Consider the following 26,705-nt stretch of genomic DNA (forward strand, 5'->3'; position numbering starts at 1 on the left):
ATTTATTTTGTATCCTGCCACTTTGCTAAAATTCTGAATTATTTCTAATAGCTTTTTGCAGAGTCTTTGGGGTTCTCTAAGTATACCATCATTTCATCTGCAAAGAGTAATAGTTTGATTTCCTCATTTCCTACTCTAATTCCTTGAATCTCTTTCTCGGCTCTTATTGCCGAGGCTAGCGTTTCTAGAACTATATTGAATAGTAATGGTGATAGTGGGCAACCTTGTTTCACTCCTGTTCTTACTGGGAAAGGTTGCAGTTTATTTCTATTGCATATTATGCTTACTGACGGTCTTAAATATATGCTCCTGATTATTCTAAGGAATAATCCATTTAAGAGTTTTTAGTAGGAATGGATGTTGGATTTTGTCAAATGCTTTTTCTGCATCTATTGAGATGATCATATGGTTTTTATTAATTTGATTATTAATATGGTCAATTATACTAATAGTTTTCCTAATATTAAACCAGCCCTGCATTCCTGGTATGAATCCTACTTGATCATAGTGTATTATCCTGGGGATGATTTTCTGAAGTCTTTTTGATAATATCTTATTTAAGAGTTTAGCATCAATATTCATTAAGGAAATTGGTCTATAATTTTCTTTCTCAGTTTTCGATCGACCTGGTTTAGGTATCAGTACCATGTCTGTGTCATAAAAGGAGTTTGGTAGGACTCCTTCATTCCCTATTTTTTCAAATAGTTTATATAGCATTGGGGCTAATTGTTCTTTAAATGTTTGATAGAATTCACATGTAAATCCATCTGGTCCAGGGGATTTTTTCCTGGGGAGTTGATTAATAGCTTGTTCTATTTCTTTTTCTGAAATGGGACTATTTAAGCAATTTATTTCCTCCTCTGTTAATCTAGGAAGCCTATATTTTTGGAGGAAGTCATCCATTTCACTTAAGTTATCAAATTTATTGGCATAAAGTTGGGCAAAGTAACTCCTTATTATTTCTCTAATTTCCTCTTCATTGGTGGAAAGATCCCCCTTTTCATTTGTAAGACTAACAATGTGATTTTCCTCTTTCTTTTTTCTGATCAGATTTACCAAAGGTTTATCTATTTTATTGGCTTTTTCATAAAACCAACTCTTGGTTTTATTTATTAATTCAATAGTTTTTTTACTTTCAATATTATTGATTTCTCCTTTTAATTTTTGTATTTCCAGTTTAATTTTTGGTTGGGGGTTTTTAATTTGGTCTTTTTCTAGCCTTTTTAGTTGCAAGCCCAATTCGTTAATCTGCTCTTTCTCTATTTTCTTCAAATAAGCCTCTAAATATATAAAATTTCCCCTTATTACTGCGTTAGCTGCATCCCACAGATTTTGGTATGATGTCTCATCATTGTCATTATCTTGGGTGAAATTATTAATTGTTTCTATAATTTGCTCTTTCACCCAGTCATTCTTTAAGATGAGATTATTCAGTTTCCAATTACTTTTTGGTCTATTTATCCCTAACTTTTTACTGAATGTAGCTTTTATTGCATTGTGATCTGAGAAGAAGTCATTTATTATTTCTGCCTTCCTACATTTAATTTTGAGATCTTTATGTCCTAATATATGGTCAATTTTTGTATAGGATCCATGAACTGCTGAGAAGAAAGTATATTCCTTTCTATCGCCATTCAGTTTTCTCCAAAGGTCTATCATACCTAGTTTTTCTAATGTTCTATTTACTTTTTTAATTTCTTTCTTGTTTGTTTTGTGGTTTGATTTGTCTAAATCTGAGAGTGCAAGGTTGAGATCTCCCACTATTATAGTTTTACGGTCTATTTCTTCTTGCAACTCTCTTAACTTTTCCTTTAGAAAGTTAGATGCTATACCACTTGGTGCATATATGTTTAGTATTGATATGGCTTCATTATTTATGCTACCTTTCAGCAGGATATAGTTTCCTTCCTTATCTCTTTTAATTAGATCAACTTCTGCTTTTGCTTGATCTGAGATAAGGATAGCTACCCCTGCTTTTTTGGCTTTACCTGAAGCATAATAGATTCTGCTCCAACCTTTTACCTTTACTCTATATGTATCTCCCTGCTTTAAGTGTGTTTCCTGTAAACAACATATTGTAGGGTTCTGATTTTTGATCCAATCTGCTATCCTTCTCCGCTTGATGGGAGCGTTTATCCCATTCCCATTTACAGTTAAACTTACTAATTCTGTATTTCCTGCCATCATATTATCCCCAGATTATGCTTTTTCCCTTGACCCCCCTGAACCCCTTCCCCAATATTTAATTTATAGACCCCCCTTGTGACGCACAGCCCTCCCTTTTTTTTTTTTTAGTATCCTTCCCCCTCCCTCCACGTCCCTTCTGTTATTCTCCTTTTCCTTTTCCCTTTTCCTCTCCCCCCTTTTAATGAGGTGAGAGAGAATTCTCTGAAAAACAAATAGGACAATTATTTACTCTTTGAGCCTCTTCTGATGAGAGTAAGATTTACACAATGATTCTCCCCCTCTCTAAATTCCCTCAGATATGGTGTATTTTCTATGCCTCTTCCTGGGATGTAGTTTCCCTCTTTTTATCACACCCTCCCCTTTTTCTGATACTACCCCCTTCCCTTTACTACACCCCCTCCTTTTTTTTTCTTTTATATCAGTAAAATCAAATTATCCATGCGTACTTTCTATATACCCACAACAGAGATATAGTTCTCAAGGGTTCTGTGTACCTTTTTCTGTTTCTCTTCAGTCTTGTGGATGTAGATCAAATTTTTTGTTTAAGTCTGGTTTTTTTCTTAGAAACATATGGAATTCCTCTATTTCATTGAATGACCATCTTCTTCCATGGAAAAAGATGCTAAACTTAGCTGGGTAGTTTATTCTTGGTTGCAATCCTTGATCTTTTGCCTTTTCGGAATATCAGGTTCCAAGCCCTTCTATCTTTTAATGTGGAGGCAGCCAGATCTTGTGTGACCTTTATTGTGGCACCTTGGTATTTAAATTGTTTTTTTTTCTAGCTGCTTGCAGGATTTTCTCCTTTGTGTGGTAATTCTGCAGCTTATATTTGTGTTTTTTTTTTTTTTTTTTTTGAGGCTCGGGTTAAGTGACTTGCCCAGGTCACACAGCTAGGAAGTGTTAAGTGTCTGAGCCCAGATTTGAACTCGGGTCCTCCTGAATTCAAGGCTGAATTCTGCAGCTTAGCCACAATATTCCCTGGTGTTCTTTTTTTAGGGTCTATTTCAGAAGGAGTTCGATGAATTCTTTCAACATCTACTTTCCCCTCTGTTTCTATTATCTCTGTACAGTTCTCTTTGATAATTTCCTGTAAAATAGAATCTAGGCTCTTTTTTTGGTCATAGTTTTCGGGAAGTCCAATGATCCGCAGATTATCTCTCCTAGATCTATTTTCCAGGTCTATAGATTTTCCCAGTAAGTATTTGACGTTGTTCTCCAACTTCTTTTTTTTTTTTTTTTTTTGTTTTGTTTGACTGATTCTTGGGTTCTCTGTGAATCATTCATTTCTATTTGTTCCATCCTGACTTTTAAGGAGTTATTTTCTTCTTTCACAGTTTTTAGTTCTTTGTAAATGCCCAATTTCGTTTTTAAATGAATTATTTTGCTCTATTGAATTTTTTTCCCTTTCCCTAATTTTTTTTTTAAGAATTATTTTCTTTTTCCAATTCAGAAATCCTATTTTCTTGGGACTTTTTTATCTTTTCCAATTCAGAAATCCTATTTTCCTGTGATTTTTTTACCTTTTCTAATTTACTAATTTTGTTTCCCTGCATCTCCTGTGAATTCTTTATTTTTTCCAACTCCAAACTGGAAGTGTCTGCCACAAACTGCGGTCCTTAGTTCAAAGGTTCCGCTTCTCTGGGACTTCCATTCCACGGCCTCCAGCCAGCCCAGCCAGGCATTATGAGTTACCGCCCCGCCCACTCTTCAATCTCTTAACTACCCTGAGGCGAAAGCCTGGATTGCCTATGTCGGCCACACCCCCGGTGCTGAGATCTGCTGAGTCACCCCTGGGATCTGGGAAGATCCAATCTAGTTTTAAATTTTAAAGTGGCTTATATTTCTCCTCTGAACTGCTGTTTTATAAGCAGAGAAGAGCTAACAGCCTGTGCCAGATTCTTTTATGTCAGTGGATTCTCTGATCCCAGAGCCCTCCCCAGGGCGACTGGCGCAGTGTGCCACTACCCCACCATCTGTGCTGGCCTCTCTTCTTCCTCCCCTGGGAGCTGACCTTTCCTGCTGAAACTCCAGATTCTCTTCAGCTGGTAAGTTGTGCTTCTAGTCCTTGTGGATTCTATCAGTCCAACGCTATTTCTGAGGCTGATTAAATCTAGTTGGTTGTGAGGGAAGGAAGGAGCTTACACAGTGGCGTGTATCTTCTTCACCATCTTGGCTCCGCCCCTCCTTTACTTTTCGAGAGAATTTCTTTATCTAGAGTTCCTTATATAATAAAATAAGATGTTCATTTCCTAGACCTATCTTCATTTTTTCTTATTTTTTTAATTATAGCTTTTTATTGACAGAACATATGCATGGGTAATTTTTTTCCCTCCCTCCACCCCCTCTCCTAGATGGCAGGCAGTCTTATACATGTTTAACATACTGAAGTATATTCTAGATATAATATATGTGTGCAAATCCATACAGTTCTCTTGTTGCACAAGAAAAATTGGATTCAGAAGGTAAAATTAACCTGGGAAGAAAAACAAAAATTCAAGTAGTACACATTCATTTCCCAGTGTTCCTTCTCTGGGTGTAGCTGAGTTTGTTCATCTTTGATCAATTGGAACTTCTCTTTGTTGAAGAAATCCACTTCCATCAGAATACATCCTCATACAGCATTGTTGAAGTGTATAATGATCTTCTGGTTCTGTTCATTTCACTTAGCATCAATTCATGTAAGTGTTTCCAAGCTTCTCTGTATTCATCCTGCCATAGACCTATCTTTATATGTCAAAATTAATAATGTAAATGAAGTAGATAGAGAAGTGAAGAGGTAAGAAAACAAGCATTTATACAGCATGTAATATATGCTAGACACTATGCTAAGTATCTTACAAATATTATCTCATTTGAGCTTCACAACAATCCTGCAAGATAGATGCTATTATCAATCTAGTTTTATACCTAAAGAAACTGAGGTAACCAGAAGTCAAATAACTTGCTTAGATAACATAGTAATAAAAGTCTAATACCAGACTTTCTAACTCCAGGCCCAACTCTATCCACTGTGCCATTTATCTGACTAAATATTTACAAGATTAACAAAACAAAATAGGGAATTTAAATAACCTATTCTAAAATCAAGCCAGCATTTTGTTTTTCAGCTTATTTTACAGGTGAGGAAGCTGGAGCAAATAGGATCAAGTAACTTTCTCAGGGTCACACTCCAGGCCTGCCATTCTATTCTTTGTGTAATTTAGTTGTACATATGGGTGTCATCTAATAAGCATTTATAAAAATGCTCACAAATGACCATTCATCTGTTGATTTTCTTTCTGTATTTCGGGGTTTGCTGAGGTTGCCAGCCCAATGACTGATCAATTCTGTGTATATCAACAACAGTACCACTTAAAAGCCTATTTTGACCAGCTTACTTTAGAGTTCAGCTGCAGCAAATGCAGTTAGTAGATATTATAATATAGTGGAAACATAAAACTTTATAATGGAACTTATACTTTTAGTAAGTTGACACAATATTTTATTTGCAAACTGAAGTAAGATTTAAAAAAATTAATACAAATATATTTTACTATTTAATTAGAAGCACATTTCATGCTGGATTTAAATACTTAAACAAAATGGGACTTAGCAATAAATACTTCTCAATGATAGCACAACTAACAGAATCTGGGAAAAGAAGTTAAGAACTAGCTAATCCTTGTGTGAGCATTCCTTGAGATATACATGGCAATGTTTTAGCATGAAAGAAGGCAGAGAAAGAAGGCATGTTCATATTGTATTATTTCAGTAATCTTTGATCATGTCAGCATAGATGCTTCCTCCCTTAACTGAGATCAGAATTTCTTTGCAGTTTAGGAGTTGGTCATTTTGATATTCTGGGGCAGGAAAAATGGAGCACCTCCAAAATTAGCCACATTCTTGGCTAATAGGTCATGGGATCACTCTTCAATCCTTTCCAGCTTAGTAAGACATGTCAGAATTTAAAATCTACTATTATTGCCTTGGAAAAACCAGGGTGATAGACACACCATAGTGGTCGATCTGAAGAGGAATTTATTTGTGAAATATCTTTTATATCTATCTATCATCTATCAAATATATCACCTTTATCTGCCTACACTATCTACTTATACTCACATACAATCACTCATAGCTCACATTCATATAACATTTTAAGATTTAAAATATCTAATTTGACACTTAGAGCAAAATCAGAAACAGAAGTGATTATTATCTGTTAGGATTGCTAAGTGAGAACTCAGGTTTTCTGGACAATTACAAGGTAAGAACTCAGGTTGACTTGATGGAAGGAGCAGGCTCATTGGCTGAGGTGGTTCTTCCCAGAAGCCCTTGCATTATCCCACGCCCATTCTCTGGGAGGATAAAAAGCAACAGTGGGCCTGGAAAGTGAGTCTGCCTGGAGAAGGATAAGAGCTGGAGGAGATTCAATAAGAAGACTCTGCATTGCATCAGGCTTGACGGGGCTCTGTGCAGGAAGGGAAGTCACTTCTCTGGACAAGAGTTAACAGCAACTTCCTGGAGACAACGGTTCGTTACAGGAAGAAGAATCTGTCAGAGAGATTTGAGTAGAAGACACAGCAGATCTCTTCCCAGAGAGTGATCCGGCAGCTTCTAGAGATGACAGCATGCTACAATTGGCGCCCAACGTGGGGCACCAAATTGCGAAGGTCTGGTCTAGCTCCTCTTGTCAGGATAAGCAAAAGTCCTTCTCCATATTACAGAAGAGGAAACTCAGTTTCAGGAATAATAAGTAATTTATAACTAGCAAGGAATAATTTAAATTTAGATTTTCCTGACTCTGAGGCCTTCATTTTATCCACTATACCATGTTGTTATTATATATTTATACATACGAGCATACATATGCATTTATATGTGCATGCACATACCTATCTTTATATAGCTGTAAATACACATGTAATTTTATTTTGGTTTCCCCTGAATGACATAGGATTTTATTTTGAATGAGAGATCTTGAATCATAGTCTTCAATGATAATATTATTAGCATATAGATTTACCCAAATCATTTTTTAAATTCACAGAGAATATCAAACACAGTAAATGGGCTTGAGACTTTCTGCCTCTACAGTTTCTGTTGAGATTATTTTTTTAAAGTAATTGAATAACAGGAAGGCAAAATAAATTCTTTGAATTTGGACAACAGTTTACTAGATATCCTCAGCAACACCCCACCTCTTTTCAAACATGGAACTCTCAATCTCTAAATTGTGTTTCATTTTCACTGAACACAGAGAGAAGAGAGGTACAGAAAAGCCATTCCCTGAGAAGAGAAGTAGTTCAAATGATTTTACATTTTTAATAGATTTCCCCTGACAGATTAAAGCAACACCAGTGTTTTTCACGCTCTTTCCTTGCTTGAAATACACATCACCCTTTAACTGTCAGCTTTCCATTTCATGCATTTCAACATCTTTGCCCCCATAGGGAGCTGTAGGATGATATGAATTGATTTTCATCTGTCTTATAATATTACCACTATTTGGCATTTTAACCCCTCTCCTCTCTTCTCTTTGGTGGGTTAGGCATTTCCCTGATGGACAGAGCAAAGGGAGGAATGAATCCTGAATAGCTGAGATAGCTTTGAGATTTTGAAACTACATGTGGCACACATGAAGAAGACATGACTTTGTAGGAGGAGAAAGTTTGAGAAGGAAAAAAGAAAATCACAGCTAGAAAATAAATGACTGAAGAGAAGAAATCATTAATGAAATTCCTTAGAACTGCAGATATATGAAGAAACTAATCACAACTCTCCCCTCTCTCCCTTTAAACTTGTTCATTAACTCCCAAGTGTAAGCTGAGCCAGATTAAAATGTAAGTGAAAAATATTTAATATAATAAATAAAAATGGGATAAAATGTAGATAATATCACATTTTTAATGAAGTCAATATGTGATCCTTTGTTATCTTTAGATATGGACAAATGCCTCCTGTTTCTATTTGAGTATATTATTTATGTAGCTAATAGCCTCTTCCTACTTTTTGTAATGATGGAAATAACACTTATTCCTTGGATGAAATAGGCCAGATTCCAATCCCTATCTTCCTTAAGGCCACTTAGGGTTTCTCTTGCCCAGCATTAAACTATTACATTTGCTAATCTTCTTTAAATATGATATGATAATTTGCATATTGCAACCATGCAAGTACATTTGGTTATCTCTTTCCCTTTGCAAATTTCTAATCTTCACTTAGGCACATCATTCCTTAATTACTTTCATTTTATATGCTTTAAATTTTTTTTTTTCTGAGGAGCTGTTGCTACAAATTATAGCAGTGGATCTATAGCTGGCCTTGGATTTAGGAAAGCCTGCTTTCCAGTTACCAGTAACATTAGTGTCCCAGTTTTCCCATAATCCCTCCAACATTAATCATTATCTTTTCCAATCATTTTAGCCAATCTGAGAGATTGTGTTGCCTCAGAATTATTTTAATTTGCACTTCTCTAATCAATAGTAGTTTAGAGCATTTTTCATAGCTACAGAGATATCTTTAATTTCTTCATCTGAAAATTGTCTGTTCATATTTTTTACCATAATTTATTCATCCATTCTCCAATTTATGAGAATCCATTCAGTTTCCAGTTTCTAGTCACTATAAAAAGGGCCACCGCAAACATTTTAGTACATGTGCATCTCTTTCCCTCCTTTAAGATCTCTTTGGGATATAAGCCCAGTAGAAACATTGCTGGGTCAAATGGTATGTAGAGTTCGATATCTTTTTCAGCATAGTTCCAAATTGCTCTCCAGAATGTTTGGATCTGTTCACAGTTCCACCAACAATGTATCAGTGTCTATTTTCCAGGTCAGTTGTTTTTCCTAGGAGATATTTCACTTTTCCCCCCTATTTTTTCATTTTTGACTGATTCTTGAAGTCTTATTGAGTCATTCATTTACATTTGTTCAATTCTAATTTTTAGTGTATTATTTTCTTTACCTTTCTTTAGCTCCTTTTGCAATTAGCCAATTAAATTTTTTTGTTCATTGCATTATTTTTCCATTTTTTCCATTCCTTCTTTCAATGATCTTATTTAGTTTCTCCATTTTTCTTCTTTCTTTTAAGATCCTTTATGCAATCTTCCATGAATACTTTGTGAAAGGGGTTCCAGCTCATGTCTTTCTTTGAGGCTTCTTCTGGAGTTGTTTTGCGTTTCGGAACCTCAGGATTTGAGGTCTATTCTTTTCTCTGTCCATAAAAGTCATATGGTGAGAGTTCTTCTTTTTTTTTTCTCATCTTTTTAAGGCTTGAGGTCCGTTCAATGCAAAGGAGCAACAGTTGCTTTAATTTGCCCTGGGATTGCTATGCTGGTTGATTTCCAGTGCTGAGTAATGGTGGCTAAGTCCTGTGTTCCAGGGCTCAGTGATTTACAATTTGTCTTTTACAAAAGGCAAATCTGCCAAGCCTGCTTGCAACCAGGACAGAGTAGCCTAAGAGGCTCACAGAAGATTCCCAGGTGCATGAAAACTACAGTGCTCAGATTCTTGCCCCAGCTTCTTGCCCTGGCTTCCTCTGGGTTCAGCATATTGTCTCCCTGCCCATTTGAAACAGACCTATTCTGAAGTTCTTCCAAGTTATCTTCTTCTGGGAATGTGTTGTACTCCAAATATTTGTGGGTTTTGTGATTCCAAAATCAGTTCAGAGGCTTCATCTGCTGTTGGTTTGAGAGAAGGTTAGAGGAGGTCACAGAGAGTCATTTCTGCTCTCTGCTATCTTGGCTCATGTCTCATTTAATTTTCCTAATTTTTCTTCTACTTCTCTTATTTGACTTTTAAAATCTCTTTATCAACTCTTCCAAGAAGGCTTCTTGGACTTGAGACCAATTCTTGTCCCTTTTTGAGGTTTAGAATGTAGGTATTTTGTCCTTATTTATGTTGGTGTTTTATTCTTATTATATTATTATTATTATAGTAGCTAACTCCACTTCAAGCTTATGTTCTGTGGCTAAAGGATATAAATTAGATGTAGTTGTGCTTCTGTTCTCAGAACCATATTAGAACATTCCCTCCCCCCCCCCGAAATTCTGTGCATAGGAATCTGCCAATTTTTGCCCTCATTTGATATAACTTTTCTTCTCCCTGTACCTAAGATTAAGAATTTGATAACTGTTGACAGAGTTGGTCGTGGCCTCTATATCTGCCTCTGAAGCTAATTCAGGGAGGTCCTGGAATTGCTTTCTACCACAGTCTGCCTATGACCCCTTTTTTCCTTTTGGATATTGAAATGCTTCCTACTGTAACTGATCAAACTTTGCTCCTCACCAATACCTGTCCCAGTATACTCAGAACTCTCAATTTGTCTCTCTGACCTTCACTCACTGTGAATTTTTCTTGTTTTTCTGTTTTTTTTTTTTCCTGATCAAAATTCCATCTGATACATTTTCTGCATTATTCTGGAGATGCTGTATTATATGAGCTAAGCAAACATGCTTTCTCTCAATTTGAGAACATGATCTATTTTCAATGAATATATGTATCCACAGCAATTCATTTAATTATTTATTAAGACACAGAGAGGTTGTGATCTATATTGTCAGAAAGACAGATATAATCATATCTTCTTGACATTCTGAACCACTATTTGTTTATGATACAAAAAGTGCTATAGATCTTCCATGTGGACACATTCTTTGATGGCATGGCTGAAATTTTCATATTACCAGATGATAGTATGTTGAATTTTAAAAACTTCAGTTTCCTGCTGGATAGGGAAATTTGATAGAACCAGAAGCTCAAACTGCAGAGTTGCTTATTATGACCATCTAAAAAGCAAAAATTCAAATAAACAAACAGAAACCAAACAACTATTAATTAAAATAACATACACATATAAAATTTAACAATGTGTGCATATGCACAAGTCTATGAACAAATATTTGTACACATACATGTACATTCACATATATATGTATACATATAAGCATACCTGTATAATTGACATATAAAATATACATAGTGTGTATATGAAAATATACAATATATTATACACACATATGGGACTATCTACATATATGTCCATATTTTATGTAACATAATAACTTATAAGTAAGATTTGCATGTTAAAGGATTATATCAGATACAAACTCATTTATTTAGAATTTTTGTTCTTCTTGTTACTTCATGGGCCCATTGTCTGTTTGTAGCATACTTTAGTTGCCTAGTACTTTTATCACTCCTTTCTTTATACAGATTTCTACTTGTGTTTCCATTCCCATATCACATTTCGTTAAATATCCATTTCCTTCTCTGAAGAATTATACTGAGTTTTATAGAATGGTTTATTTTTGGTTGCAATCCTGCTCCATGATCTTTTAGAATATCATATTCCAACATCCCTGTTTTTTTTTTTTTTTTTTTTTTTTCATGGTTGCTGCTAAATCTTATATGATTCTAACTATGGCTCCATGATATTGTAATAATTTCTTTCTGGCTGCTTGCAAATTTTTTCCTTGACCTGGGAGCTATGGAATTTGACAATGATATCCCTGGAAGTTTTATTTTGACATATTTTACAGAAGACAGTGAATAGATTCTTTCAATTTCTACTTTTCCCTGTGATTCTAAGATATCTGGGCAATTTTCCTTTATTATTTCTTGAAATGGGATATGTAGATCTTTTTTTATTGTCATGACTTGTAGCGAGCTGTCGTCTCTAGAAGCTGCTGGATCGCTCTCTGGGAAGAGATCTGCTGTGTCTACTCAAATCTCTCAGACAGATTCTTCTTCCTGTAGTGAACCGTTGTCTCCAGGCAGTTGCTGTTAACTCTTGTCCTTAGAAGTGACTTCCCTTCCTGCAGAGAGCCCCGTCAGGCCTGATGTAATGCAGAGAGTCTTTCTTCTTGAATCCTGGCTCTGAATCTCCTCCAACTCTTATCCTTCTTCAGGCCGATCTCCTCTCCAGGCCCAATCTTTTATCCTCCCAGAGAATGGGCGTGGGATAATGCAAGGGCTTCTGGGAAGAACCACCCCAGCCAATGAGCTTGCCCCCTCTATCAAGTCTACCTGAGTTCTCACCTTGTAATTGTCCAGAAAACCTGAATTCTCACCTTGTCACTGTCCAGACAACCTGAGTTCTCACTTAGTAATCCTAACATCTCCCCCTTTCTTTTGATTTAGAACATAGGACAGTCATGACCTTGAAACATAAATCCATCAATATGGGAAGTATTACAGATAATTACATAAATGACCTTGAAACATAAATCCATCAATATGGGAAGTATTACAGATAATTACATAAATTGCATAAGCATATAGTAACATAGTAACATAACACATGCTAGAAGTATATAACATAATCATAAATTGAAAATTTATAAATGTCCATAAGTCCATTGTCCATTAGTCTCATCTTGTGTGAGGAAGTCCAATGATTCCTGCTGGTTTTTAAAGTTCTTTAACAGTCTTCTTATTATCCATGCTCTTTCAGTGTCAGATGTTTCTTAGATCTTCTCCTTTATTTTGAGGTTTTTCTCTTTTTCTGTCTCTCTCTGATGGACGAGGCGAATATGACTCGTTGGTACCCATTTGATTCCTTCTCCTGCTGAAGAAATACAAGCAAACCCTCTCTCCCAGGCAGTTAATCTATCTAATTACCTTCTATTTACCACTTTCTAAATCTCTTCTCATCATCTGGCAATTACATTGGAATTGTTTGCACTGGACACAGCCCTGTTGGTTTAAAAGGTCTGTATTCTCCCCAAGTGTAATCCATTTTTGCAATCTGATTGCCTTTTGGCTGACTGATTGGGTAATCCCTTTCTGCCATGTGATTGCTTTTCTGCTGGTTGATTAAATCAGAGTCCTGGCCTTCTAAAGGTTCTTTGGGTGTAACATCAGCTGCCATCATGCCCCAAGTCTTTTTTGCCTGGGGCCCTGGACCTGAGCCCCTCATCCCATTTCCCTGAATTATTCTACACTCTGATGCCCAATGGAGTCCTCTGTTACATTTTGGACATGGGGTTTTAGGTCTTCTTTCACCCTGTCTTCTCACTGTATCTCCATACCTACACTGAGCTCTTAGATGCCCAATTTTTCTACATTGAAAACATCGCCGAGTTTCTCTAGAAGGCCCTTGCCAGGAGGGACCCTGTCTTTTCACATTCATCATTGTCCAGGTGTAAAAAGCATTTGTTCCCACTGTAGCACAGCGTCTTATGATCTCCTCTAAAGGAGCATCTTTGTCTAATCCCCATATAATTCTTTTGCAAATCTCATTGGCATTTTCCTTAGCCAGATGTCTGGTCATTATTTCTGTAGCTGAATTTTCTCCAATAGTTCTTTTGACAGCAGTTTGCAAACGTCCCACAAAATCTGCAAAAGGTTCATTGGGACCTTGCTGTATTTTAGTGAAAGCCTCTCCACGATCTTTCTGTCCAGGAAGGACACCCCAAGCTTTTATTGCAGCCTTAGCAATTTGCTCATATATTGTCATGGTATAATTAATCTGTTCCGAATTCTCTCCATACTGACCTTCACCAGCTAAGTGCTCAAAAGTGAATTGTGTGTTAACTCCTATTTCCAAATTGCATCTGACTTGAATTTTACATAATTCATGAAATTCCGCAAGCCATAATAAATTTTCTCCAGGTTCCAGACATGTCCTTGCTATGGATTTCCAATCATTCGGGGTTAGGACTTCATAAGACAAACCATCTAGTAACATTTTGACATAAGCTGATGTAGCCCCATAAAGGGTACAACCTTTTTTCAAATCCTTAATTTTATTCAAATCTAAAGGTGCATATCTTCTCCTTTTTTTACCTACAGAGTCAGTATTTTCAATCACAGGATATGCATGTATAAAATCACTTATATCCTGTCCTTCTCTCTTAGCTTTAACCAATGCTTTTTCTAATCTTGTCATAGGCTTAGGCTTCTTCACAGGCAATTCTGTTTGTGTTTCTGCCTCTTCCCCTCTTTCTTCCTCCATCTCTGAAGGTGGGGTTGATGTGGGCCTGTCAATAATCTGTTCTCTAGGCAGGGTTGAAGCTTCTTCAAGAGAATCATACCATAATTCCTCATTTAAATCCTCTTGCTCTAGGGAAAGATCTTGATCTTTCCTTTTTTCCTCACACTTACTCCTCTGTTCAGTTTTAGAACTTTTCCTTCTCCTACAACTTGCTTGATAGTTTAAGGCTAATTGAACTATGTTGTAGATATAAAATACTTCTGCAGAAATTGAACGAGGCCCATTTTTTGCTTGAAATTCTTTCATTTCATATCCCACTAGCTTCCATTTATCTACATCTATCTTTTCTTCCTCTAAGAACCAAGGGGATGTGCGTCTTAATGCAGCCAAGAGTTTAGCAATCTGTACCCAGGTTACAAGTAAACTCTGCTCCTCAATTATCTTGATTATACTCTCTATAGTACCACTCCTGAATGGGGGTGGAACTGAGGTTGCTTCTGGGGCTGGGGTTGAGTCGGCTGAGGTCCAGGGATTGAATATAGCTAACATCTGCCCCATTTCAGCTATAAGAGATTCCTGGTTTAGCCCTTAACAAGTTAAGTTCCTTATTTATCTATTAGCACGCTCACTTAATCTTTAGCAAAGTTCCCTTGTTACTCACGGTTCTGGGTCAGAGAGACTGAGATCTAGATCAGAAGCTTTTCCACTGGAATCAGGACCGTGTCTGTCCCTGTTCGGGCGCTAAATTGCAAAGGTCTGGTCTAGCTCCTCTTGTCAGGATAAGCAAAAGTCCTTGCCCCACGTGTGGACGCCAATTGTAGCGAGCTGTCGTCTCTAGAAGCTGCTGGATCGCTCTCTGGGAAGAGATCTGCTGTGTCTACTCAAATCTCTCAGACAGATTCTTCTTCCTGTAGTGAACCGTTGTCTCCAGGCAGTTGCTGTTAACTCTTGTCCTTAGAAGTGACTTCCCTTCCTGCAGAGAGCCCCGTCAGGCCTGATGTAATGCAGAGAGTCTTTCTTCTTGAATCCTGGCTCTGAATCTCCTCCAACTCTTATCCTTCTTCAGGCCGATCTCCTCTCCAGGCCCAATCTTTTATCCTCCCAGAGAATGGGCGTGGGATAATGCAAGGGCTTCTGGGAAGAACCACCCCAGCCAATGAGCTTGCCCCCTCTATCAAGTCAACCTGAGTTCTCACCTTGTAATTGTCCAGAAAACCTGAATTCTCACCTTGTCACTGTCCAGACAACCTGAGTTCTCACTTAGTAATCCTAACAATGACTTCCAAGTAATCTAATAATTTTTAAAAGATTTCTTCTTAATCTATTTTCCAGATCATTTGTTTTTTCTTATTAAAAAAACTTTTTTTATTTTAAAATACTTTTGCTTTTATTTTATTGTTTCATGATGTCTCATGAAGTCATTAGCTCCTATCTCATCTATTCTATTTTTTTTAAGGGAATTATTTACTTCTGTGAATAATGTTTTACTTCTTTTGTGTACCTTTTAACAAGCTGTTATTTCTTTTTCTTATTTTTTTCTTGCATTGTTCTCATTTAATTTATTTTTTATTTCCTGTATCATTTTTTATTTTATTTTAAAAATCAGTTTTGCTTTTAAAAAGTCATTTAGTTCTTCTAGGAGTTCTTGTTGATTTTGTAACCAATCGACATTTTTCTTTGAGACTTTGGTTATAGATATTTTAATATTGTCTTTTGAGTTTGTAACCTGAGCTTGGTTGTGATAATAATAATCTTTTATATTAAAGTTTTTTTTTCTGTCACTTTTTTTTTCTGTCACTTGTTCATTTTCTTTTTCATTCTATTTTTTTTTTTTTTTTACTTTAGAGTTTTTATTGGAGGATGATTTTGCTTACCTAAAGTTGGGGAGAAGTTATTGTCCTGAGTTTTAGGTTTTCATACCTTACTGTTTTCCTAGTTAATTCTAGAGTCCTATAAGTTTTTGGTCCTTTAAAAGTTATATTATCTGGGTAAATATGTGGTCACAGCTCTCTGGTTTGTGCTTATTCATGTAAGGCTTCTCATCCCTGGTGATTACAACTGCTATATGTCTTGGAACTTAAACTTGTACCCAAGTAGAGCTTCTGCTACTAGAGGTATTGTACTCACTTCCCTGGAACTGAAACCCACAACTATATATGGTCACTGGAGTTATCAAATCATGGCTATTCCTGTGTTCATTGCTAGCAAGTGTCTCCTATAGTCTCTTTTTGATCAAATATTCAATACTTTTGCCACATCTGGGAATGGACCCCTTCCTGATATAGCTGGCACTTTGCAACAGGTGCAGATACTTCAAAGGCCCAATCCTAATGTTGCGTCTGCATATCAGTGTTCTCAGCTAGTCTCTTTTTCTATTTTCCTAGATTGTTCTGGATCAATTTGACTTTTTTGTTGGTTCTACTAAGTGTCAGAATTCAATCTGACAAAAATATTTAGAGGGAAATGTTGGGAGCTAAGGTAAACCTCTTTTATTCTACCAACTTATCTTCATTTCCTATGTTATTTACTTTTAACCTTATAATAGAATGGCTAACTTAGGACTCTCTATATACTATGTGCACAAGAAATATTTAATGAGTACAATTTCCCTTTTTAAAAAAGTTGATACAATTCTACCAATTCTTGTTACTCAAGTAAAAAAGCAGAAGCAACAAAAGCATTAGGAAAAGATTAATTTAAATGTAAATGCTTTTAAATTCTTACTTTTGGGGGCCGAGCCAAGATGGCAGAGAAGATACACACGCATTTCTAAGCTCCCTTCTACCCTCAATACCAACTAGTTAAATCAGCCTTAAAAATAATGCTGGACTAATAAAAACCACAAGGATTAGAAGCACAATTTACCAGCCAAAGAGAATCTGGAATTTTGACAGAAAAGGTCAGGTCCAAGGGGAGGAAAAAAAAAGACTGGTACAGACAGGATTGGACTAGGGGCTAGCACATTGTGCCAAATGGGCAGGGGAGAACTCTGGGATCAGAGAAGCCACTGAGATAGAAGACTCTGGCATAGGCTGATAGCTCTACTCTGCTTGTAAAACAGAAGATCAGAAATCAAAGCCACTTTAAAATAAAAAGCCAGAAATTATAATCACTCCAAACTGGAAGTGACTCAACACCAATTGCAGCATGGCTGTGCAGTCACCTTCTGCTGTCCAGGGCTTTTCCTTGAGGCAGTTAAGAACCTGAACAGCAGGTTACACAGCCCAGGGCAGCCTCTAATCCACATAGTGCAGGGCTAAGCCTGAGGAAGTGGAATTCTCGCAGTATGGAAACTCCAACAGCAGCAGAAGTCCAACAGCAGCGGAACCCCTGCAACAGTGATTGTGCTTTCCATGCAGAGACTTCCAGTTTGAGCAGGGGGCTTTTCATGTCAGCTGCTAATATCCACGGCCCCACAGAGGCTTTGGCTGGGGTTTGTAACGCTTTTACTGTTCAGCCCCTAGCCTCAGGGCAGTTACTAGGCCACACAGCAGGGGTCCTTCATTGAGCACTCCTTGCAACACAGCCATGCTAACCACCTCTGAGTCATTTCTGGGGGGGAGGGGACTTTCTCTCAGAGCTCTCTCTTAACCCAGTCACAAGATTGCTGCAGCTTATCCCCGGTCTGAGAGGAAGCTGGTAAATTTCCTCTCCAAGGACAGACCGCCCCATAGAGTGTTAACAATGAGTAAGAAACTGAAGAGAACAATTGACACCTTCTATACAGAGAAAGAACAGGTATCCAACCCCGAGGAGGCTAACAGCAGAGAGTCTCCAGATAACACCCTAAAGGGGAATGATACCTGCCCCTCATCACATAACTCTCTCCTAGAAGAGACTACCAAAAAGTTAAGAGAGTTTGAAGAAAAATGGGGAAAGGAAGAGAAGCTATAATAGAGAATAACAATGTCCTGAAATTTGAGTTGGAAAAAAATGAAGAATTCACAGGAAGTGCAGGGAAACAAAATTTGTGAATTAGAAAAGGTTAAAAAAATCACAGGAAAGTAGGATTTCTGAATTGGAATGTAAAAAATTCCCAAGAAAGTAGAATTTGTGATTTGGAAAAAGAAAATAACTCACTAAAAAAAAAATTAGTGAAATGTAAAAAAAAATTCAACTGAGCAAAATAATTCATTCAAAAACTCAATTGGACATATACAAAAAGAACTAAAAATGTGAATGAAGAAAAAACTCATTAAAAATCAGGACTGAACAAATAGAAATGAATGATTCATTGAGAAAACAAGAATCAGTCAAACAAAACAAAAAAAAAATGAAAAGCTGGAGAATAACGTCAAATATTTATTGGGAAAATCTATAGACCTGGAAAATAGATCTAGGAGAGATAATCTGAGGATCATTGGACTTCCTGAAAATTATGATGAAAAAAAGAGCCTAGATTCTATTTTACAGAAAATCATCAAATAGAACTGTCCAGAGATAATAGAAACAGAAGGGAAAATAGGCATTGAAAGAATTCATTGAATACATTCTGAAGAAGATCCTAAAAAACAAAAACAAAAACAAAACAACAACAACAACAACAAAAAAACTCCACAGAACATTGTGGCAAAGCTGAAGAACTACCAGACTAAGGGAAAAAATATTGCAAGCATCTAGGGAAAAAAAAAAAAAAAAAACAACAATTCAAATATCATGGTGCCACAATAAGGGTCACTCAAGATCTGGCTGCCTCCACATTAAAGGATCGAAAGGCCTGGAACCTGATATTATGAAAGGCAAAAGAACTAGGATGGCAAATAAGAATAAACTACCGAGCTAATTTCAGCATTTTCTTTCATGGAAGAAGATGGACATTTAATGCAACAGAGTAATTCCATTTGTTTCTAAGAAAAAACCAGACATAAACCAAAATTTTGATCTACATCCACAAAACTCAAGAAAAGCAGAAAAAAGTAAAAAGAACTCTTGAGAAATGTATCTCTGTTGTGTATATACAGAAAGTCCACATGGATAATTTGATTTTACTGATATAACATAAAAAAGGGAAGTAGTAAAGGGAAGGGGATAGTATCAGAAAACGGGAAAGGAGAGATAAATATAGGGAAACTATATCCCAGGAAGAGGCATAGAAAATTTACCACATCTGAGGGAATTTAGAGAGAGGGACAAACATTGTGCAAATCTTATTCTCATCAGAGTAGGCTAAAAGAGTAAATAATTGACATATTTATTTTTCAGAGAATTCTCTCTCACCTCATTAGAAGGGGGAAGAGGAAAAGGAGAAAGGAAAAGAGGAATAAGGGAAGGGTACAAGAAAGGGGAAGGGACTTAAAAGGAAGGGAAAGGGATACTAAAAAGGGAGGGCTGTGTGTCACAAGTGGGGTCCATAAATTGAATACTAGGGAAGGGGTTCAGGGGGGACAAGGGGAAAAAGCTTAATCAGGGGATAATATGATGGCACGAAATACAGAATTAGTAATTTTAACTGTAAATGTGAATGGGATGAATTCTCCTATTAAATGGAGACGAATAGCAGACTGGATCAAAAGTCAGAACCCTATAATATGTTGTTTGTAGGAAACACATTTAAAACAGGGAGATACATACAGAGTAAAAGTAAAAGGTTGGAGCAGAATCTATTATGCTTCAGGTGAAGACAAAATAGCAGGGGTAGACATCCTTATCTCAGATCAAGCAAAAGCAGAAATTGATCTAATTAAAAGAGATAAGGAAGGAAACTATATCCTGTTAAAAGGTAGCATAGACAATGAAGCCATATCAATTCTAAACATATATGTACCAAGTGGTACAGCATCTAACTTCCTAAAGGAGAAGTTAAGAGAGTTGCAACAAGAAATAGACAGCAAAACTATAATAGTGGGAGATCTCAATTTTGCACTCTCAGATTTAGATAAATCAAGCTACCAAACAAATAAGAAAGAAATTAAAGAGGTTAAATAGAACATTAGAAAAACAAGGTATGATAGATCTTTGGAGCAAACTGAATGGCGATAGAAAGGAGTATACTTTCTTCTCAGTAGTTCATGGAGCCTATACAAATATTGACCATATATTGGGACATAAAGATCTCAAAATTAAATGCAGGAAGGCAGAAATAGTATATGCCTTCTTCTCATATCACAATGCAATAAAAACTACATTAAATAAGAAGTTACGGGTAAATAGACCAAAAAGTAATTGGAAACTAAATAATCTCATCTTAAAGAATGACTGGGTGAAACAACAAATTATAGAAACAATGAATAATTTCACCCAAGATAATGACAATGATGAAACATCATACCAAAATTTGTGGGATGCAGCTAAAGTGGTAATAAGGGGAAATTTTATATCTTTAGAGGCTTACTTGAATAAAATAGAGAAAGAGAACATTGATAAATTGGGCCTGTAGCTTAAAAAGCTGGAAAAAGACCAAATTAAAAACCCCTAACCAAAAACTAAACTTGAAATTCTAAAATTAAAAGGAGAAATCAATAATACTGAAAGTTAAAAAAAAACTATTGAATTTATAAATAAAACTAAGAATTGGTTTTATGAAAAAGCCAATAAAATAGATAAAACTTTGGTAAATCTGATCAGAAATAGGAAAGAGGAAAATCAAATTGTTAGTCTTAAAAATAAAAAAGGGGAACTTTCCAATAATGAAGAGGAAATTAGAGAAATAATAAGCAGTTACTTTGCCCAACTTTATGCCAATAAATTTGATAACCTAAGTGAAATGGATGACTACCTCCAAAAATATAGGCTTCCTAGATTAACAGAGGAGGAGGAAAACTGCTTAAACAGCCCTATTTCAGAAAAAGAAATAGAATAAGCTATTAATCAACTCCCCAGGAAAAAAATCTCCAGGACTAGATGGATTTACTTGTAAATTCTACCAAACATTTAAAGAACAATTAGCCCCAATGTTGTATAAACTATTTGAAAAAATAGGGGATAAAGGAGTCCTACCAACCTCCTTTTATGACACAGACATGGTACTGATACCTAAACCAGGTAGGTTGAAAACTGAGAAAGAAAACTATAGGCCAATTTCCTTAATGAATATTGATGCTAAACTCTTAAATAAGATATTATCAAAAAGACTTCAGAAAATCATCCCCAGGATAATACACTATGATCAAGTAAGATTTATACCAGGAATGTAGGGCTGGTTTAATATTAGGAAAACTATTAGTATAATTTACCTTATTAATAATCAAATTAATAAAAACCAAATGATCATATCAATAGATGCAGAAAAAACATTTGATAAAATACAACATCTATTCCTACTAAAAACACTTAAGAGTATAGGAATAAATTGACTATTCCTTAAAATAGTCAGAAGCATATATTTAAGACTGTCAGTAAGCATAATATGTAATGGAGATAAACTGGAACCTTTCCTAGTAAGATCAGGAGTGAAACAAGGTTACCCACTATCACCATTACTATTCAATATTGTATTAGAAATGCTAGCCTTAGCAATAAATGTCGAGAAAGAGATTAAAGGAATAAGAGTAGGTAATGAGGAAATCAAACTGTCACTCTTTGCATATGATATGATGTTATACTTAGAGAACCCCAGAGATTCTAATAAAAAGATATTAGAAATAATTTACAAGTTGCCAAAAAAATAAAGTCAAATTTAAATAATTGGAAAGACATTCAGTGCTCTTGGACAGGCCGAGCGAATATAATAAAGATGACAATACTCCCCAAACTAATCTATTTATTTAGTGCTACACCAATTATTCTCCCAAGAAACTATTTTAATGACCTAGAAAAAATAACAACAAAATTCATATGGAAGAATAAAAGGTCAAGAATTTCAAGGGAATTAATTAAAAAAAAAGTCAGATGAAGGTGGTCTAAGTGTACCTGATCTAAAGCTATATTATATAGCAGCAGTCACCAAAACCATTTGGTATTGGCTAAGAAATAGTCTAGTCAGTGGAACAGATTAGGTACACAGGACAAAATAGGGTACAGCTATAGCAATCTACTGTTTGACAAATCCTAAGATACCAACTTTTGGGATAAGAATTCATTATTTGAAAAAAAAAACTGTTGGGAAAACTAAAAATTAGTATGGCAGAAATTAGATATGGACCCACACTTAACACCATATACCAATATAAGATCAAGATGGGTCCATAATTTAGGCATAAAGAAAGAGATCATAAATAAATTAGAGGAACAGAGGATAGTTTACCTCTCAGACCTTTAGAGGAGGAAGGAATTTATGACCAAAGGAGAACTAGAGATCATTATTGATCACAAAATGGAAGATTTTGATTACATCAAATTAAAAACCTTTTGTACAAACAAAACTAATGCAAACAAGATTAGAAGGGAAGTAACAAATTGGGAAAATATTTTTACAGTTAAAAGTTCTGATAAAGGCCTCATTTCCAAAATCTATAGAGAACTGACTCTAATTTATAAACTATAGAGAACTGACTCTAATTTATAAAAAATCAAACCATTCTCCAATTGATAAATGGTCAAAGGATTTGAACAGACAATTTTCAGATGATGAAATTGAAACTATATCCACTCATATGAAAGAGTGTTCCAAATCACTTTTGATCAGAGAAATGCAAATTAAGACAACTCTGAGATACCACTACACACATATCAGATTAGCTAAGATGACAGGAACAAATAATGATGAATGTTGGAGGGGATGTGGGAAAACTGGGACACTGATGCATTGTTCGTGGAGTTGCGAAAGAATCCAGCCATTCTGGAGAGCAATTTGGAACTATGCCCAAAAAGTTATCAAACTGTGCATATCCTTTGATCCAGCAGTGTTACTATTAGGCTTATATCCCAAAGAAATACTGAGGAGGGGAAAGGGACCTGTATGTGCCAAAATGTTTGTGTCAGCTCTTTTTGTATTGGCTAGAAACTGGAAAATGAATGCATGTACATCAATCGGAGAATGGTTGGGTAAATTTTGATATATGAATGTTATGGAATATTATTGTGCTGTAAGAAATGACCAGCAGGATGAATACAGAGAGGTTTGGAGAGACTTACATGATCTGATGGTGAGTGAAAGGAGCAGAACCAGGAGATTACTATATACTTCAACAACAATAGTGTATGAAGATATATTCTGATTGAAATGGATATCTTCTACATAAAGAACATCCAATTCACTTCCAGTCGATGAATGATGGACAGAAACAGCTACACCCAGAGAAGGAACACTGGGAATTGAATGTAAACTGTTTGCACTACTGTCTTTCTATCCATGTTACTTATACCTCTCGGAATCCAATTCTTACCGTACAACAATAAAATTGAATTTACACACATATATTGTATCTAGGTACTGTAACACATTTAATATGTATGGGATTGCCTGGCATCTATGGGAGGGAGTAGAGGGAGGGAGGGTAAAATTTGAAAAAATGAATACAAGGGATAATGTTGTAAAAAAATTACTCATGCATATGTACTGTCAAAAATTTTATAATTATAAAATTAATAAAAATTTTTCTTACTTTCTAGTAGCTGCTACATTGTAATGATATTTTTGGTAGAATTTATCATAAGAGAAATTTATTGATTAGTAACAATCACCTAAGTTATTAGCTTTTTATCTGAAATTAATTTTACAATTAATAGAGGAAATAATTCATATAATTTTGTCTCCAAAGCTGATGTGGAAATATAATTATGAGGTATCCAAAAAATGGGGATATGTTAAAAACTAAACTCAGACTTGATTAACAAAACAAAGAATAAAAAAAGGTCAATATCTATACTGACATATAAAAATTCTTTCCCACATCTACAAAACTTTTATGAGAATAACATGTATTGTATGTAACCTTGTTGAAGTTTTGAGAAGGAAACAGGTAAATTTTCACAGATGATATTGTGTAACAGACCACATGAGTCACTTTGTTGGAGAAGAACTTTTAAAGTGGCATCTTATTTTCCTGAAAAAAAATAATAGTCAACAAAGAATACGCATGATCAGAGATCATCTTCTCTGTACCTGTCAAGGCAATTAATATGTGATCTATCTCAGATTAAAATATTTTTAAGAAGAGAAGTCTAACAAAAAATATGTTCTTTAGACAAAATAGTAGAATTTGCATCATCGCTCTTTCTATACTTTATTGCAAGGCAAAGCTCCTTTCTTAGAGGAAAAAGTGTCACTGCAGAAGACAAATAAATTTTTTGAGTTAAGAAAAAGGAAAAATAATCCTCATGCAAAACAACAACCTTTAGCAATCAAATGCCAATTAATATATCATACTATAGAAAAGTATTGGACTCTAGTTATTAAATTTTTACAAGTGTTCAGATTTTGATTTGATTGGTTGTTTCTGATTTCTGAAAGATTAATAAAGAGCCAAATTTATATCTAAGTCATGAATTTGTTATTGGTTTTGATCATTTGTTTTGAGCCTCATTACCTTGCAGTGCTGTTGGCATTCATGACTTCCTAAATGCAATGTTGCTAAAAGGAGTAGTCTCTTGGTCTGGCTGGTGATCATTGTTGAACATTTGAAAGGATTTATACATATGTTAGCAAGATCTGACTCTCATTACAAAGCTGGTACTTTTATGGTGCCAAAACACAGGCAATGTTTAGCTTTCTAAATCTGGAATAATTTGGGGGAAGTGTGTGAATTTAAGAAGAATTCTTAGTCAAACTTTCACAGTAGCTCCCCTGGTGATACTGCCTCCAACAGCTTTAAGCACTGGTATTTGTAAACCTGAAATAGATAATAATGAGAGTCTGACTATGCAGATAATGTCAGAGGATTTCAAATTCTTCAGTGTCTTATTCCATAGTATCACAGTACTTTGGATATAATACTGCCCTTCTGGGTGAGCTGACACAAGGTATTTCTGTTGGTTCTTTTCAAGCATGTCCTGAATTCAGTTATTAAATGTTTGGAATTGATAGTAAACAGCTAAAAGCAAAAGAACATGGTTGACCTTATGCTTAGAATGTAATTATGCTATATTGTGCCATAGATGGGAGCATGCGATTGACATGGAATTGTCAGATCTTGGAACTAGAATAACCACCACAGTTCATTTGACTACAGTACCATGCTTCTTATTTATATATATGTGTGAATATGTGTGTGTGTCACATATGCACACATGCATATATGTGTGTATGTGTGTATTTGTATGTGTTTATGAGAAACATGGGCCCCTTGACAGTCTGATGAAGTATAAAATATAACAATTCTTTTACATCAATAAAATAAAGTACATTGGATTACAAAGGAAACCGATTCAAATATAGTAATTAAAATACTTTTAAATCAGAATTCCATTGGCCCTAAGTTAAGCACTTCCTGTGAGAAGGGTATACAAAGTACTCCCTTCACATATATTAGTTATCACTAGTATGTTAGTTAGTTAGTATTACTATCCCCATTTTCTATGTGAAAAAAAGGTCCATAGCTCCTAAGAAGAATACTGTCACTTATTATTTTTCCTAAGTCCATGGAGAAAAATAGATATTACTTTTTAAAAATAAAGTTATTATCCAAAGTTAGTATCATTATGTCTGCCAGTACTAGAATGATAAAATCCCTAGTCTATTAGTCAATATCATGATCTATAGTTTTCTATTGAAAAAACTAAGATTCAGAAATATTAAGTAACTTATTCAAAATGGTGTAATGAGTTCAGGGCAGACCCTTGTTCTTGCAACATGAATATCTGTGTTCAAATTTAGTCCCTGAAACTTATTTGTTATGTGGCCCTGGGAATGTACTTAAACTTTGTCTCAGTTTCTTCATTTATAAAATGGGGATAATAATTGCACTTACATTGCTGAGTTGTTGTGAGGATCAAATAAAATAATAATTACATAATTAAAAAGTGCTGACACATAGTGAGTGCTATATAAGTGTTTAATTATTATTGTTATTTGACTATTAGTATAATTTTTCACATTTTCCAGATGCTGATGATGAAACCAAGATTCAGATATTACATGATTTATTCAAAGTCATGTAGTAAGTTTATGGCATTTTCTTATTCCAAACATAAGAACTAATTTTATCCAAATCCATTATTTGTCAGACGAAAAGACTGAGAACAAAAAGCTGACAAGCTTTGTCCAAAGTCATAGACTTAGAAACTAATAGAGTTGGGACTAGATGTTATAGTGTGAGTCCAATATAACTGAATATGATATTCAATTGAACAAATATTTATTATTTGCATCTTATATGTTGTGTCCTGTGCTCCACTCTATGATAATAAAAATATGAAAGAAATGAGACCATCTCTGGACACAAATATATGTGTATATATATATATATATATTACAAGAATTAATGCAAAATCAGATAGAATGTGATGAGAGAGAAATAGATTCAGATGGAGCAATCAAAATTGCTTTTCTTTATAATATTATTCTATACATTGTTTTCCTACTTTCATTTTCTTCACTTTGCAGCCATTCATGCATGGTTTCTCTGATTTCATTCTTTTGGCACAATAATATTCTATCACATTCATATTCCATCATTTGCGTAATGATTTATCAATTGATGAGTATGTTCATCTGCTTTTGGTTCTTTACAACTACAAACAGAGCATTTGAACCACATAGACTTGGGCAGGGGGTAGTTTTATGT

Source organism: Sminthopsis crassicaudata, chromosome 2 (assembly GCF_048593235.1).
Source record: "Sminthopsis crassicaudata isolate SCR6 chromosome 2, ASM4859323v1, whole genome shotgun sequence".
NCBI lineage: Eukaryota > Metazoa > Chordata > Mammalia > Dasyuromorphia > Dasyuridae > Sminthopsis > Sminthopsis crassicaudata.